Source organism: Trachemys scripta, chromosome 1, assembly GCF_013100865.1.
Source record: "Trachemys scripta elegans isolate TJP31775 chromosome 1, CAS_Tse_1.0, whole genome shotgun sequence".
NCBI lineage: Eukaryota > Metazoa > Chordata > Testudines > Emydidae > Trachemys > Trachemys scripta.
Genome location: NC_048298.1, coordinates 208,222 through 222,429, shown reverse-complemented (window position 1 = coordinate 222,429; position 14,208 = coordinate 208,222).

Here is a 14,208-nt window from a genome sequence, read left to right as displayed (position 1 = left end):
CCCCCATTTGCTGTGTCTTCTGGTCCCATGCAGCGCCGGCTGGGACCTTGGGCTCCCAGCCCCAGGGGACAGCTGCCCCCCAGAGCAGAGCTTGCAGGCCCCATGGCTGCAGGGGGTGGCCTAGCCCAGTGCATAGACGCGGGGAGGGGCAGTGGGTTTCCAGCCCGCCAGACATGCACAGAGGATGCCAGTGGCTGTGCCCTAAAGGAAGGGCATGGGGTTGTGGGGCAGGACACAGCCGGTCTGGCAGGTGTCAAGAGGGTAGAGATGCAGAGTCCTGAGGGAAGAGGGGAGCAGTGTGGCCAGTGGGGGAGGAGCAGACCCTGCCCCACTGCGGATCAGGAGAAGGGCAATGAGGATGTAGGAGAGGAAGGAGACGTTGGCTGTCTCTGCCCATATACGCCCCCCCCCCCAATCTGGATGTGGAGGCCATGTGGCAGGCAGGGGTCCCATGGTATTTGGGGTGGGCTATTTCCCAGGGGCCCAGCCACTCACTCCAGCAGCCAAATGTTCCCCAAATTGGGAGAGGTAAAGGTGAAGGCCTGACCCCCATGGTCAAGGAAGATTCCACACGCCCTTTTCATAATGCTCAGGGTGTCCTGGGCATGTGCCAACTCTGGGAATTACTTTCCACCTCCCCAAATTCCCTTCTGTTGATTGGATCTGCGTTTCCCACTTCACGGCCGCTCCTAAACTCTGCTGTAGCATTGCTGGACACGGTCAGGCAGCTGTTGTGCTTCACCCCAGAGGTGGCTGCATGTCAGTGCTGGGTGGAGAGGTCTCTGTGGACCCAGTGGCGTAACCCAGGGCAGGACTTTGCCTGCAGTCCATGAAGTGCTTTGGGATCCCTTAGGTCGGCATGCAGGAGAATGCAGGCTGCCGGACCCCAGCTGTGCCTTGCCAGATGCCCCCCGCAGCGTGGCCTGCTTCCCTGGCCTGCTGGGGTCCATCACGAGGCCGGGCTGGCTGCCAGACTGCAGCCACTTCCCGCTAATGGGTAACTAGCTCCCCGCCGCGTCCCGCTCACAGGCCCCGAGGGAGGCACCTGAGCCCAGGTCAGAGCAGAGCCGGGGCTGGGGGCTGGGCCAGTTCCTCCACAGGCCAGAGAGAGACCGAGAGCGAGCGGCCATTGGAAAGGACTGGGGCACAGCTGGCTCCGGGGCCTGGCCTAGAGTCACCCCCAGGGGGCAGCACTAGCCAGAGAGGCCCCTGGCCTGCGGCGGTGCGAACTCTGGGATGCCCCAACCCCTTGGGTGGGGCTTGTGGCCCTGGGGCAGCGCCGTGGTGGGGGGGTTCCACTGTGGGCACAAGGGGTGCCCGGGGGCAGAGCTGCCATAGGTCCCCCAGGCCCCTGGCGTATCTAGGGCTACAGAATAAGCATCAGCCCCCAAGAGGGAGTCACTGGTGTGGGTGGGGGATCCAGGGAGGGGGTCCCCAAGCCCCAGCCTGACCCCAAGGGGCTGGTGGGGAGGACGTGTCCCTGGCACCGAGTCCCTGGCAGGCCCATGGCCTGGTCCCCCGAGCAGAGAGCAGGACGGCGACCCTGGGTCCAAGGGGCACCCGGGCCGTGACTCGTCCTGCTGACTAAAGCAGTAGTGGGGACTTGTGACAGCGCTGGGCCGAGCCCCTGGCCGAGTCAGCAGTTTCCCTGCACAACAGGCGACGGGCGGCAAGGCACTGGGGGCCGCCCAGCTGGGTCCACAGTCCCCAGCGCCGCTGCGTCAGGGCCTGCGGTACCCCCCGTCCAGGGCTTACAATCGCTCTGCCCCACTCCCGCGGCCAGCAGCACCCCATGCCCTGTGCCTGCACATGACAGCCCGCGCCCCAGCACCAGGAGGGTGTCTCCCCGAAGCCCGCCGTCCCCCAGTGGGCGTGGGGATCCCAGGGAGCACGGCAGGCCGCTTGGAGCAGGACGGTGGGTGCAGCTGGCCGGGGCAGGGTCCGAGTGCCACCTTCCCCCACATGCCCCACATTGCACAGCGTGGCGCAGTCTCCCTTAGCCCCAGGCTGAGCCCTGGCCATGGGCCGCCGGCCTTGCAGTGGGGGGTGTTTCTGGGGCACGGGTGGCGCTGATTTGAGAAAGGCGGGTGTCCTCCAAGGACAGAGCTCCGCTGCCTTCCCTGGGAGCCAGGTCTCTCCTTGGGCATTAGCTGTGGGAGCCTCAGGACTCACCACTAATCACAGGCCATTGATTTGCAAACACGGGGACCTGGGCCCGGGGCACGCGGCCCCTGGTCGCTGCTGCTTGGTTTGCTTTTCCTCTTGCTTTGTCACTCGGCCTTTCACGCCATCGCCCCCCCTGGCCCTGTCTCCCCTGGACTCGGGCTACGCTAGGCACCATTCCACGCTCCCAGCCCTGCCTTGCTTAGGGTCCTTCCCTTGGGTCAGCTGTGGGAGGGGGCGCTGCCACCCCACCCTGCCATGGGGCATCTCCTGGCTGCTGGGGACCAGAGACGAATCTGACTGAGAGCTCACTGGGCTCCATCCCAGGCAGCCAGTCTGCCCGCTGGACTGGGAGGGAGCCTTGCCCTGGGTGAGCTGAGGGGAGCTGCCCCATCCCTGGTGAGCTGCTCAGAGCCCCGTGGAGGTGCTCTCAACTGGTCTCTCGGCTCAGCATCCCCTGATGGTCTGTCCAGCCCCCTACCTCGTCTCCAGCGCCGGCTGATAATGGCTGCTGCAGAGGAAGGCAGGCAACCTGCTTAGTTCTGCAATCCTAGGGCACCAATGGGCAGAATTTCTCCTGCTCCCAGCTGGGATCTGCTCAGAACCTGAGCTCCAGGTGGACCGAGGGCCCGTGGAATTTCCACTCCAGCTGGTTTCACTGTAGACAAGTCACAGGGGCTACTGTTGGTGCTATCTGCTCCATCTCCTGCACCAGCGAGTTCCACAGGTGAATCATACTCCGCTAAGGGCATTTTCGCTACCATGTTACATTTGTTGCTAATACCTGCAGAAGCAGGCAGCCTGACCGGCCTTCTCTGCGTCAGGCTCTGCTCACCTCTCTCCTCCTTTTCAAACCCCATAGCCCGTCTCTCCTCTCCCTCCCACAGACCGACCCCCATGCGCCTCTTCCTACTTTCATTGGCCCGTCTCTGGACCTTTCCCATTTCTTCTCTGCCCTACTATTGAGGAGGTGGAACCTGGAGCAAGGGTCTAGATAACAGCACTGCATTTCCTGCGCCAGGCAATCTACGGACGAGTCTGCACCCCAGAGGTTGCCGCAGCTGCAGTGTCTGTAGTGCAGACACACCCTACACTGGAGGACGAGGTTTTTCCAGCTCTGTAGTTAATCCACCCCGCAGAGGCAGTAGCTAGGTTGACGGAAGAATTCTGCCACCAACCCAGCCATGTCTACACCAGGGGTTAGGTCAGCTTAACGACGGCATGCCCGGGTGCAGAACAGGGGGCAAAGGCGCCCCCCCCCACCTCGGACAACGCACAAAGGGGTGGGGTCTCTCTCACATTGGATCAGGAGGGGGGTGGGTGACAGGAGCCCAGTTAGGACATAGGTCCTCCCTCCACCCAATTGTCTTGGGCCTGGGGGCAGCTGCCCAGGGTGGGGGTTCTGGATGTCAGGGGTGGTGGAGGGAGTGTCAGGGGCCTCGCAGGTCAGTCCGCATCCAGCACTGAAAGTAGGTTGAGTTTGAAGCACTTTATGGGCGAGGGCCTGGGCCAAGCGCACGCGGTAGGGATGCCCCGGGAGACGGAGCACATATTTCGTGTGCCCAAGTGTCTGCCAGGCTGGCCTCAACTCCAGGCATCAGGCTCGGGCGTTTCCTGGGGGGCTACGTTGGGGGAGTAGCCCCATGGTCTGCTGTGGGGCTAAGGTGCCTGGCAGTTGTTAATGCACCCCCTAGGCTGCGTTTAGGGGGCACTAGCTGCTCTGGAGCCAGGCCAGGCCCCTGCAGAGTTTGCCAAGAGCTGGCCAGATGCAGAGTCACGACCCCGTGTGCGGAGCCCCCCAGAGGGCATGGCCCTGTCTGTTATCGGCTGTCCCCTGCCTGGTGGCTCACCTGGCCAGCGGCTCCTTTAGAGAACTGTGAGGCTCTGATGATTAAACATGGTGGGAAACACCACTGACCTGGTCTGAGTTTGTAACAAGAGCGCGGTCGTTAGAGCCCTGCCTGGCCACCTCTCTCCGGCCGTCTGCACCTCACCTGGCCCTGCGACCTCTCTGCTCCAGCCCCTGGGGAGCGCCCGGGCCACATGGCTCCGCTCCCCCAGCCCAGGGAATCTGCCTGGCCCCTGGCCCCTCTGCGGTGGGCCAGGCGGGGAACGTACTTTGCTTCTCACCCAGCCCCCGGGGTACCCCCTCCCTCGCAGGACACAGGGCTGGGATCGCCCTCCCAGCAAAGCAAGGTCAGGCAAGCCCATGGCTGCCGGGGGCCCTGGTTCAACCCGCCTCCCATCCATTACTGCACCATCCCCTGTTCCCGTAACAACCTTACGCCCATGGTCCTTGCTCTGGACATATCCCACCCACCCCGGGGGACAGGGAGCCCTGGAAAGAGGCCCCGGACCCCAACTGAGGGACTATGTGTGGGCGCGGGGGCCCTGGCTGGGCCCACCAGTGTGCGCCAAGCCGGAGCTGCCCAGGGCCAGGGGAGGATGGATATTGGTGGACTCCCCTCAGCAGGAGCGAGGCTGCACGACAGGCCCCGGGCAGGGGGGAGACACTCTCCTGGCTGTGAGCACAGAGCCCCAGGCCACAGGGGGCAAATCTAGGGGGCTCATGCCGCCTGTGAGCGATTCTCCCTCCGCCCCCCGGCAGCTCTGCAGGTGGTTGCCCACCCCTGCCAGAGCCCGGCTGCAGCCCATTGAGATGGGACCTCTCCGTAGGGTTGTCAACTTTCTAATTGCACAAAACTGAACACCCCTTCCCCGAAGCCCCACCCCACCCCGCCCCTTCTCTGAGGCCCCGCTCCCACTCACTCCAGCCCCTCTCCCTCCCTCCCTCGCTCTCCCCCACCCTCACTCACTTTCACCGGGCTGGGCAAAGGGTTGGGGTGTGGGAGGGGGTGAGGGCTCCAGCTGGGTGTGTGGCCTCTGGGATGGGGCCAGAAATGAGGGGTTCAGGGTGCGGGAGGGGGCTCCACGTGCTGCCCACACCTTCAGGTGCTGCCCTGCAGCTCCCATTGGCCGTGGTTCCCGGCCAATGGAAGCTGCGGAGCTGGTGCTCGGGGCGGGGCCAGCGCGTGAAGCATCCCTGGCTCCTGCATGTAGGGGCTGCAGGGGCATGTTGCTGCTTCCGGGAGCTGCGTGGAGCCAAGGCAGGGCGCCTGCCTTAGCCCCGCTGTGCCACTGACCGGACTTTTAACGGCCCAGTCGGTGGTGCTGACCGGAGCCGCCACGGTCCCTTTTCGACCCGGTGTTCCGGTCGAAACCCGTGCTCCTGCTAGCTACCCCCTGGCCCTGCTCGCGGCTCTGCACAGAGAGAGCGACTTGTGCAACGGGGCGGCTGCCCGGGCCCAGCGCCGCTGCTCACACACGGGGCAGCAGCCCGCAGGAGGGAGCACCCGGGGCAAAGACCAGCCTCTGGTGGTGGGCGCTGAGGGTTGCTTCCCTCTCCAGCATGGGGGTGCAGCCACGCCTTGATTTGCCTTCTGGGGCGGGCGCAACTCACACAGACCAGCCACCTGCCACCTTCGCTCCCCCTTCGTCAAGGTTTCCGGCCGGGCTGGTGGAAGCACGGAGGCTGGCGATGGGCAGAGCAGAGGTTACGCCCCCGCTCGCAGGGAGGGAGTTCGGGGCGGGGAGGGGGGGCTCTTCTGAGCTGTTTGTCAGCCCGACATCACTCTATTAATGGAGCTTGATCAAGTAATCGATACCCCAGGCTGATCAAGAAACCCCCTCCCGCAGCTGCGCTCAGCTAACAGGGCAGGGCAAGGCCGGGCTAGCTCAGAGCACAGACAGACGATTGGAAGCCTTGTAGGGGACCCGGTGGTTTTGTGATTAAGGCCCAGACCTGGGTGTGAGGATAGCTGGGTTCTGTTCCTGGATCTGCCGCTGAGCGGGGGCAGCCCACTTCGCCATGCACTGCCTCAGTTTCCCTCCAGTAGTACTAGGATAGTGATCCTGATCCCAAGGGGTGTAGGGGGGCTGAGCCCGTCACTTGTGCAAAGTGTCTTGGGGGTCCCTGGGCCTGATTCTGCCGGGCCCGGGACCTTGTCATTTACACTGGTGCAAGGTAACGTGTGGCCATTCCAACCCTCACTTTGCACAGGTGTTCACGATGACGCCAGGTGCTGCGCAGGAGAGACTCAGGCCCTGGGCTGTGAACACTGGAGGCCAAGGGATGATCTCGAGCCTGCCACGGGGGTTGATATGGGGCACGTAGGGGTGAGTTTAGCAGCAGTCCAACGTCCGTGTTGTTCTTTAGTCCTTTTGCTTAGAGCCACACTGGAGGGATGAAGGGGCCGGGCCCAAGAGATGCCAATGCTCAGACATCCGAAGTAACAGAGCCACACAGGGGAGCGGCAGCTAAAGATCCAAACAGCCCCTGCAAATAGTGGGGAAGCCAGGAGACCTTGGGAGCGTGTGTGGGGTGCGGAGTCACAGAATGGAGCCGTGCAACAGGGCCAGGCCTCGGGAAAGCAAACACGGAGGGACTTAAGAAATCTAGTGAGTAAGGTGCAGTGGGAGGGAGTATCAAAGGCGCCCCAGGGCACGAGAAGGCCGGGGGGCTACAATGGAGACAAACGGTGGCCCAGAATAAGGCAAGGGAGAAGAAGGGGCCCTCGCTGAGAGGGAAGGGAGCGCCTCCTTTGGTAGCTGAGGTAAGAAATCCAAATCCAGCTAGAACTTCCCCTGTCACTGGGCTGTGACCACTTAGACCACTTAGACCTCCCAGCAACAGCAGGGCTAGAGCAGGGGTCGGCAACCTTTCAGTAGCGGTGTGCCGAATCTTCATTTAGTCACTCGGATTTACGGTTTCGTGTGCCAGTTTAATACATTGTAACGTTTTTAGAAGGTCTCTTTCTATAAGTCTATAAATATAGAACTAAACTATTGTTGTATGTAAAGTAAATAAGGTTTTTAAAAGGTTGAAGAAGATTCATTTAAAATTAAATTAAAATGCAGAGCGTATCAGTTTAGTGCAGTGGTTCTTAACCTGGGGTGCACACACCCTCTAGGGATGCGAGACGCCCTTTCTGGGGGTGCGAGACAGGCGAGATTTTGTTAGAAGGTAAATCATCGAAAACACAAATTAAGCACAGGCACATAAGTACAACTACTTTGTTTCATCAAACCAATGTATTTATTAACATTATACATGTTTTAACGATGACTGTAATATACAAAGTTTTCAAGTTTTTAAGCTGATAGTAGTGTAATTGTTGATAAGGGCTGCGAGAACATATTTTGAGAACTCCAGACAGTCAGTGGAGGGCAGGTGTAGTGTATTCAATTGCTCCCCATAGGAATATGCTACTTACGGTGTACTACTTACAGCTGCCAGTCCTGATGCTCTGAGCGGCATGGTAAGGGGACGGGGAACAGGGGTGTTTGGATAGGCGTGGGAGCCCCGGGGGGGCCTGTCAGGGGTTGGGAGGGTGGATAGGGGTCGGGGCAGTCAGGGGACAGGGAGTGGCCGGGTTTCTCCAATGGGGACTCCTCCCCAGGGAGCGTGGAGATGAGACCCAGCTCCACCTTAGATGACACATCCCAAAGCAAGAGGCTCGCTGGGTGAACCCAAGGAAGTGCTCGCTGGTTCTTCTCCCGAGGAGCAGCGCTGCAGGCACACGGGATCCTTCCCTTGGCTCAATAACTCGCCCCAGCAGGATGGTAACTCGCTACCAGCGCTTTCACCTGCCAGCGTCTGTGAGCAGCCTCAGGTGTCTGTACGCCGCTGCCCTCTCCTGGATGGAATCCATGCTGCTCCTCTGTGTGTCATTGGCCCTACACTGCTAGCAGGTCATGGCGATTCCCCTTTAATTCAGCAGCGGGAGGCTGTGCTCTTGGATCCAAGCTCTAGCCCAGGGGTTGGCAACCTGCAGCACACGTGCCAAAGGTGGCACACAAGCCGATTTTTACTGGCACGCTGCTGCCAGCCGGGGTCCCGGCCGCCAGCCCCACTCAGCCCACTGCCAGTCTGGAGTTCTGTCCGCCGGTGTAGTGTATTAAATTTCTCCCCATAGGAATGTGCTACTTGCGGAGCACCAGGACTGGCAGCCGTAAGTAGTACACCGTAATTAGCACATTCCTACGGGGAGAAATTTAATACACTGCACCTGGGTAGGGAAGGCTGTGCCTCCCCAAACAGCCCACCCCCTATCCACCCCCTCCCACTTCCCACCCCCTGACTGCCCCCCTCATAACACCTGACCCATCCAACACCCTCCCTTGTCTCCTGAGCACCCCGTCCCAGGACCCCCTGCCCCCTGACTGCCGCCCCTCAGAACCTCCCCTCTCGGTCCAGTTCTGGGGAGGAGCTCCCACCCTCCCGGGGATCCTGCACTCGGCTCTGGCCCCTCCAGAAGTATACTGACAAACTGGGGGGAATTCAGAGAAGAGCCACCCTAAAGCACCAGGGGATGGCAGGGCTGATTTACGGTGCGAACCGCATGACAGCGTCTGATCCGAAGCCGAGGTAGTCAACAGCCTGGGGTTTGGGTCACACCCTTACTCATGACAAAACCCTGAAGAACAGAGCGTGAGGAACAATTCCAAACACCCACCCCCCCCCCGCAAGGGGTTAATGCGTCTTTTCCCTCTCGGATTTCTCCGACTCCGTCAGCCCGACCAGAGCGAGGGGGGAAAAGGAGACAGGAGGGTCAGTTCCCTGTCCTAGGGCCCATCCTGCTGCTGCATCACATGGGCAGGCGCCCGCTCTGGAATCCTCCAGGGGGTGGGGAACACGGCGCCCTGCCCCCCCCTTCAGATTCCACTCTTAATCTGGCAGGAGACAAGCTCCGTTCCCCATGCACCCCTGGCAATTCTTTCGCTGCGTTCCCGCCGGCCAGACCGCCGGCTGGAGAGACGGGCCCGTCAATCACGCGCCCGCCGCAGCAAAGCCGGGGAGACATCAAAGATCTCCCGCTTGCGGGGCCTGAACCCTTCCAGCCGAGGCTGACAGACTTGGAAACTGCCAGTCCCAGAGACGGGGGAGGGTGGGCGATTGCTCCTCGTTGCCTTTATTTCTGCAGGCTCCGTTTTCCAAGTCGCCGGCCCGGATTAATTCATCTTTGCTGAGAGCTTGGAAGAAGAAAAGCCCCACGGAGCTACTGAGGGGTCTTATTGTGTTATTCTCTCTCCTGCTCCCGGGTCCACTCAGGGTATGTCTACACTGCACACTAAGCCCAGGGTCTGGCTCTGGAGTGAGACCCAGCCCCACTTCCGTCCACACACAAATCGGACTTGGGTCAGCAAGCGCTCAGGACCCAGGTCCTCGGCCCCGGCTAGCATAAGCACTGACTCTGTGGGTGCTCTGGGTCTGGAGCACCCTCGGAAAAAAAATAGTGGGTGCTCAGAACCCACCAGCAGCCCCACGGATCAGCTCCTCCCCCTGCCCCCCAGGCCTCCCGCTCATCGGCAGCTCCGCTGATCAGCTCCTCCCCCTCCCCCCAATCCTCCCGCTCGTCAGCGGCTCTGCCAATCAGCTCCTCCCCTCCCCCCAGCCCTCCTGCTCATTGGCGACTCCACCAATCAGCTTCTCCCCCTCCCTCCCAGTGCCTCCTGCAATCAATGTTCAGCGGCATTCGGGGGGCGCTGGAGGGGGAGGGGGTGGAGCGGGGGCAGGAAGAGGTGGGGGAGGGGGCAGAACAGGGCAGGGGTGGGAAGGGCTGGGGTCTTGAGGGAATGGGAGCGGGGCCTGGAGCGGAGCGGGGGTCAAGCAGTCCCGGGAACTGGGGAAGTCAGTGGGGAAGTCAGTGGCTGCTAGTCCTGCTGTGACTCGGGTCCAAGCCCTGTTGTTTTGCAGTGTGGACGCAGCTCAAGACACAGCCCCGAGTCAGAAGGGCCGTGTAGTACAGCAGGGCTGCATTAGCGAGACCCGGTGCAGCCACTGTGAGCCCAGGTTTACAAGACAGTGTAGACGCTGAATCATGGGCCTGGAAAGGCAGGGTACAGCTACACGCCGATAAAAAACCCGCTGCACCCATTGGCAGAGCCCGGGTCAGCTGACTCGGGCTCAAGGGCTTGGGCTGCTGGGCTAAAAACTGCCGTGTCGACATTTGGGCTCAGGCTGGAGCCGGGGCTCTGAGACCCTGTGAAGGGGGAGGGGCACAGAGACAGGCTCTGGCCCAAGCCCCAGTGTCGACACTGCGACACAGCGGGCGGCGGGTCTGTCATCGCAATGTAGACGTACCCACAGAGTCCACAAGTCTAGGTCCAGGCTTAGCACGCAGGGTAGATGTAGACGTACCCTAAGCTGCTGCCAGCCACCCTTGACTATCTGGCTCCTCTGTCCCCAGCACCCACTCTGTTAGTCCCTACACTGCAGCAGCACCCAGAGGTGCCAGCCGAGCTCGGGAAGCCATAGCCCTGGCTGTCAATTTTACATGGACGGTGTGACGGGTTCAGTCACAGAGACCCCCTTGGACTGTCACCTGATGTGCTGAGACTACCTCTGAGCCCATTTCCTCTGCCAGTTTGGGACTTCAGAACCCTGCCTTGTTGAGCCAGACATGCTAATCTGCTGCAACACTGACCCAGGGTCTGACCCATGCCCCCAAAGCTGCAGACTTAACTGAAAACAGCACAGCAAGTGCTCCGGTCTCCGGCACCCAGACACCCAGCTCCCAATGGGGTCCAAACCCCAAATAAATCCGTTTTACTCTGTATAAAGCTTATACAGGGTAAACTCATAAATTGTCCACCCTCTATAACACTGATAGAGAGATATGCACAGCTGTTTGCCCCCCCCCGGCATTAATCACTTACTCTGGGTTAATTAATAAATAAAAGTGATTTTATTAAGTATAAAAAGTAAGTAGGATTTAAGTGGTTTCAAGTAATAACAGACAGAACAAAGTGAATTACGAAGCAAAATAAAACAAAACACGCAAGTCTAAGCCTAATACATGAAGAAACTGATTACAGATAAATCTCACCCTTAGAGATGTTCCAATAAGCTTCTTTCACGGACTAGACTCCTTCCTAATCTGGGTCCAATCCTTTCCTCTGGTACAGACCTTGTTAATTCCAGCTCAGGAGGTAACTAGGGGATCTCTCATGACTGGCAGCCTTCTTTGCTCTGTTCCACCCCCTTTTATAACTTTGGCACAAGGCGGGAATTCTTTGTCTCTCTCTTGGTTCCCACCCCTCCTTCTAAATGGAAAAGCACCAGGTTAAAGATGGATTCCTGTTCAGGTGACATGATCACATGTCACTGTAAGACCTCCTTCTTCATTACTTAGTAGCTGGAAGATACCCACATAGGAAGGCTTGCAGATAAACAAAACCCATTCACAGTTCGTTGATTCTGAAGCACCCTTAATGGCTTTCACTTAACATGTTTACATTAGTAATACAAGTTTATCTCTTATTCTCCTAACTTCAGATATAGAAATAATACATGCAAACAAATAGGATGACCACACTCAGTAGATCATAAGCATTGTAATGATACCTTACATGAGACCTTTTGCATGAAGCATATTCCAGTTACATCATATTCACACTTATTAATATATTTCCATAAAACATATGGAGTGCAACGTCACAGATGGTGCCCAGATAACCCGGTGATGGGCAGCAGGCTAGAGCCCTCCAATAGACAGGTTGTGCTCGATGCTGACCATAGACTCATAGACTTTAAGGTCAGAAGGGACCATTATGATCATCTAGTTTGACCTCCCGCATGATGCAGGCCACAAAGCCGTCCCTACCCTTTCCCTTGACTCTGCTGTTGAAGTCCCCAAATCCTGCGGTTTAGAGACTTCAATTAGCAGAGAATCCTCCAGGTAGCGATCCCTGCCCCATGCTGTGGAGGAAGGCGAAAAACCTCCAGGGCCTCTGCCAATCTACCCTGGAGGAAAATTCCTTCCCGACCCCAAATATGGCGATCAGTAAACCCCGAGCGTGTAGGCAAGATTCTCCAGCCAGACCCTCATTGGCCATTATACTATTTACCTGCGATAGCACGCTGTTCCTTGACTAAAATCATATTATCCTATTAAACCATTCCCTCCATAAACTTATCTAGCTTAATCTTAAAACCAGACAGGTCCTTCGCCCCCACCTAAGACACTTAGGCTTTGTCTAGGCTAGGAAGAGCCACTCAGTTCAGGCCGGGCTTAGCTAACCCAAGCTAGCTAAACCCAGGCACTTTTCCTAGGGTAGAGCAGTGGTTCCCAAACTGGGATTCGTGAACCCCTGGGGGTTTGTGAAATGTTACAGGGGGTTCTCAGGAAAAAATTCTCGAATGGCGGACAGAGCTGTCCCTAGGGACCCTGGGTAGCATGGGGCCAGCAGCCCGGAGCCCCTGGACTTCCAAGAGCTAAGCAGATCAAAGCAAGCCTATCTATCACACTGAGGAGATTTAAACTCCAAGACTCCTATAAGAAATGGAAAGGGAGGTGGATATTTTTTGCTGTTTTTAAAATGAAATCGGCAGCTAGTATTGTTTTTAAAATTATTATGAAGAACAAGTTTAAGCGTTGTTGTAACGTGCGTTGTTGGCCTGGACTGCTCAAGCCCTGAATGCTTGTGTAGGAGGAACTCTGAGTTGGCTTCTTAAATACCTTCCTGCTGTTTCACATCTGATACTCCTTGATGAAATATAGGAGCCTTGTCTTATAACAGGCTTATTCAAAGTGATACAAGCTACGAAAGTGAGATCTTGGAAGAGTGTTGCTGTTTTCATAATGTAATACAAATACTGTAATGATAAATAATATTTAAAAATAAATAGTGTGTAATAAGCATATCATAAAACAAATTTTATATTTCCAAGATCACGGCTTTTATAATTTATACTCAGGTGAAGGAGAAAATCCCTGGAAATATTCATTTTTAGGAGGGGGTTTGCGAGACTTGACATTTTATTGAAAGGGGTTCACAGGTTGTTAAAGTTTGGGAACCACTGGTTTAGAGGATCAAGTTTTAGTCTACACGTCCCAGTCTAAATAGACAAGCCACAGGGTGAGAGAAAGGAAGTGTCATGCACAGCCGGGAAATTGAGGCCTGGCGCTATTAAGGGACGGCCCTGGGTCACATGGGCAGGCTGAGGCAGAGCAGAGAGACTCCCCGGCTCCTCCAAGACCCAGTGCGGTGCTTTCACCACCAGGCCCGCCTTCCCTTTTGCAGGTTATACGTGGAAGCAAAGAATTCAGAACCAGAGCCCTATGTTTTCCACAGGACCCCTGCCTCTTCCCCAGCTCTCTCCCCAAGTCGTCCCACCTGCATGCACCCTTGGCTCCTCATCCCAGTCCCTATCCACCCCCCCATCAACTCCCTATCCCAGCCCCCCCCTTCCAGCTCAGCGTCCCAGACCCCTACTTCCACAGATCCTCCTAGTCCCTGTCTCCCCTGGCTTCTCATCCCAGCGCCCACCCCCCATTCCCATGTTCCATTCTGCCCTCCAGAATCCGCCCCCGGCCAGGGCCCTCAGCCCTCCGCATTTCAGTCAGACTGTTCCCGCCGCCTAGCCCCTAGCAGAGAAGCACATGAGACGTGAGGCTCCCAGCTCTCAGTTCTTGGCCCCTGGCAGCCGGGAGGTGCAATTGCCGGGATCTGCAGCCCTGAGATGGCACATGCTGAGTGTGGACCCGTTAGGGTTACCATATCTAACAAATAAAAAAAGAGGACCCTCCACGGGCCCTGGCCCTGCCCATTTCCCCACCCCCAGCCCCGCCCCAATTGCGCCCCTTCCCCGCCCTAACTCCGCCCCCTCCTCCCTCCCACTCCCAGCCATGCGGAAAGGGCTGCCCGAGCGCTACCGGCTTCACAGTTTGCCGAGCAGCCCCCAGACCCTGCGCCCCCGGCCGGTGCTTCCCCAGCACAGCTGGAGCCCGGGAGGGGAAGCGCCCAGCCGGGGTGCAGGGTCTGGAGGCTGCCCGGCAAACCGTGAAGCCAGTAGCGCTTGGGCTTCGGGCAGCCCCCTTGCCTCCGGACCCTGCGCCCCCAGCCGAGCACTTCCCCTCCCGGGCTCCGGCGGCGCAGTGTCTGGAGGCACGGGGGCTGCCCGAAGCCGGTAGCGCTCGGGCAGCTCGGCTCTTAAACAGAGCCGAAGAGTCAGGGGAGGAGCAGAGCCGCCGCGGGAGGGGA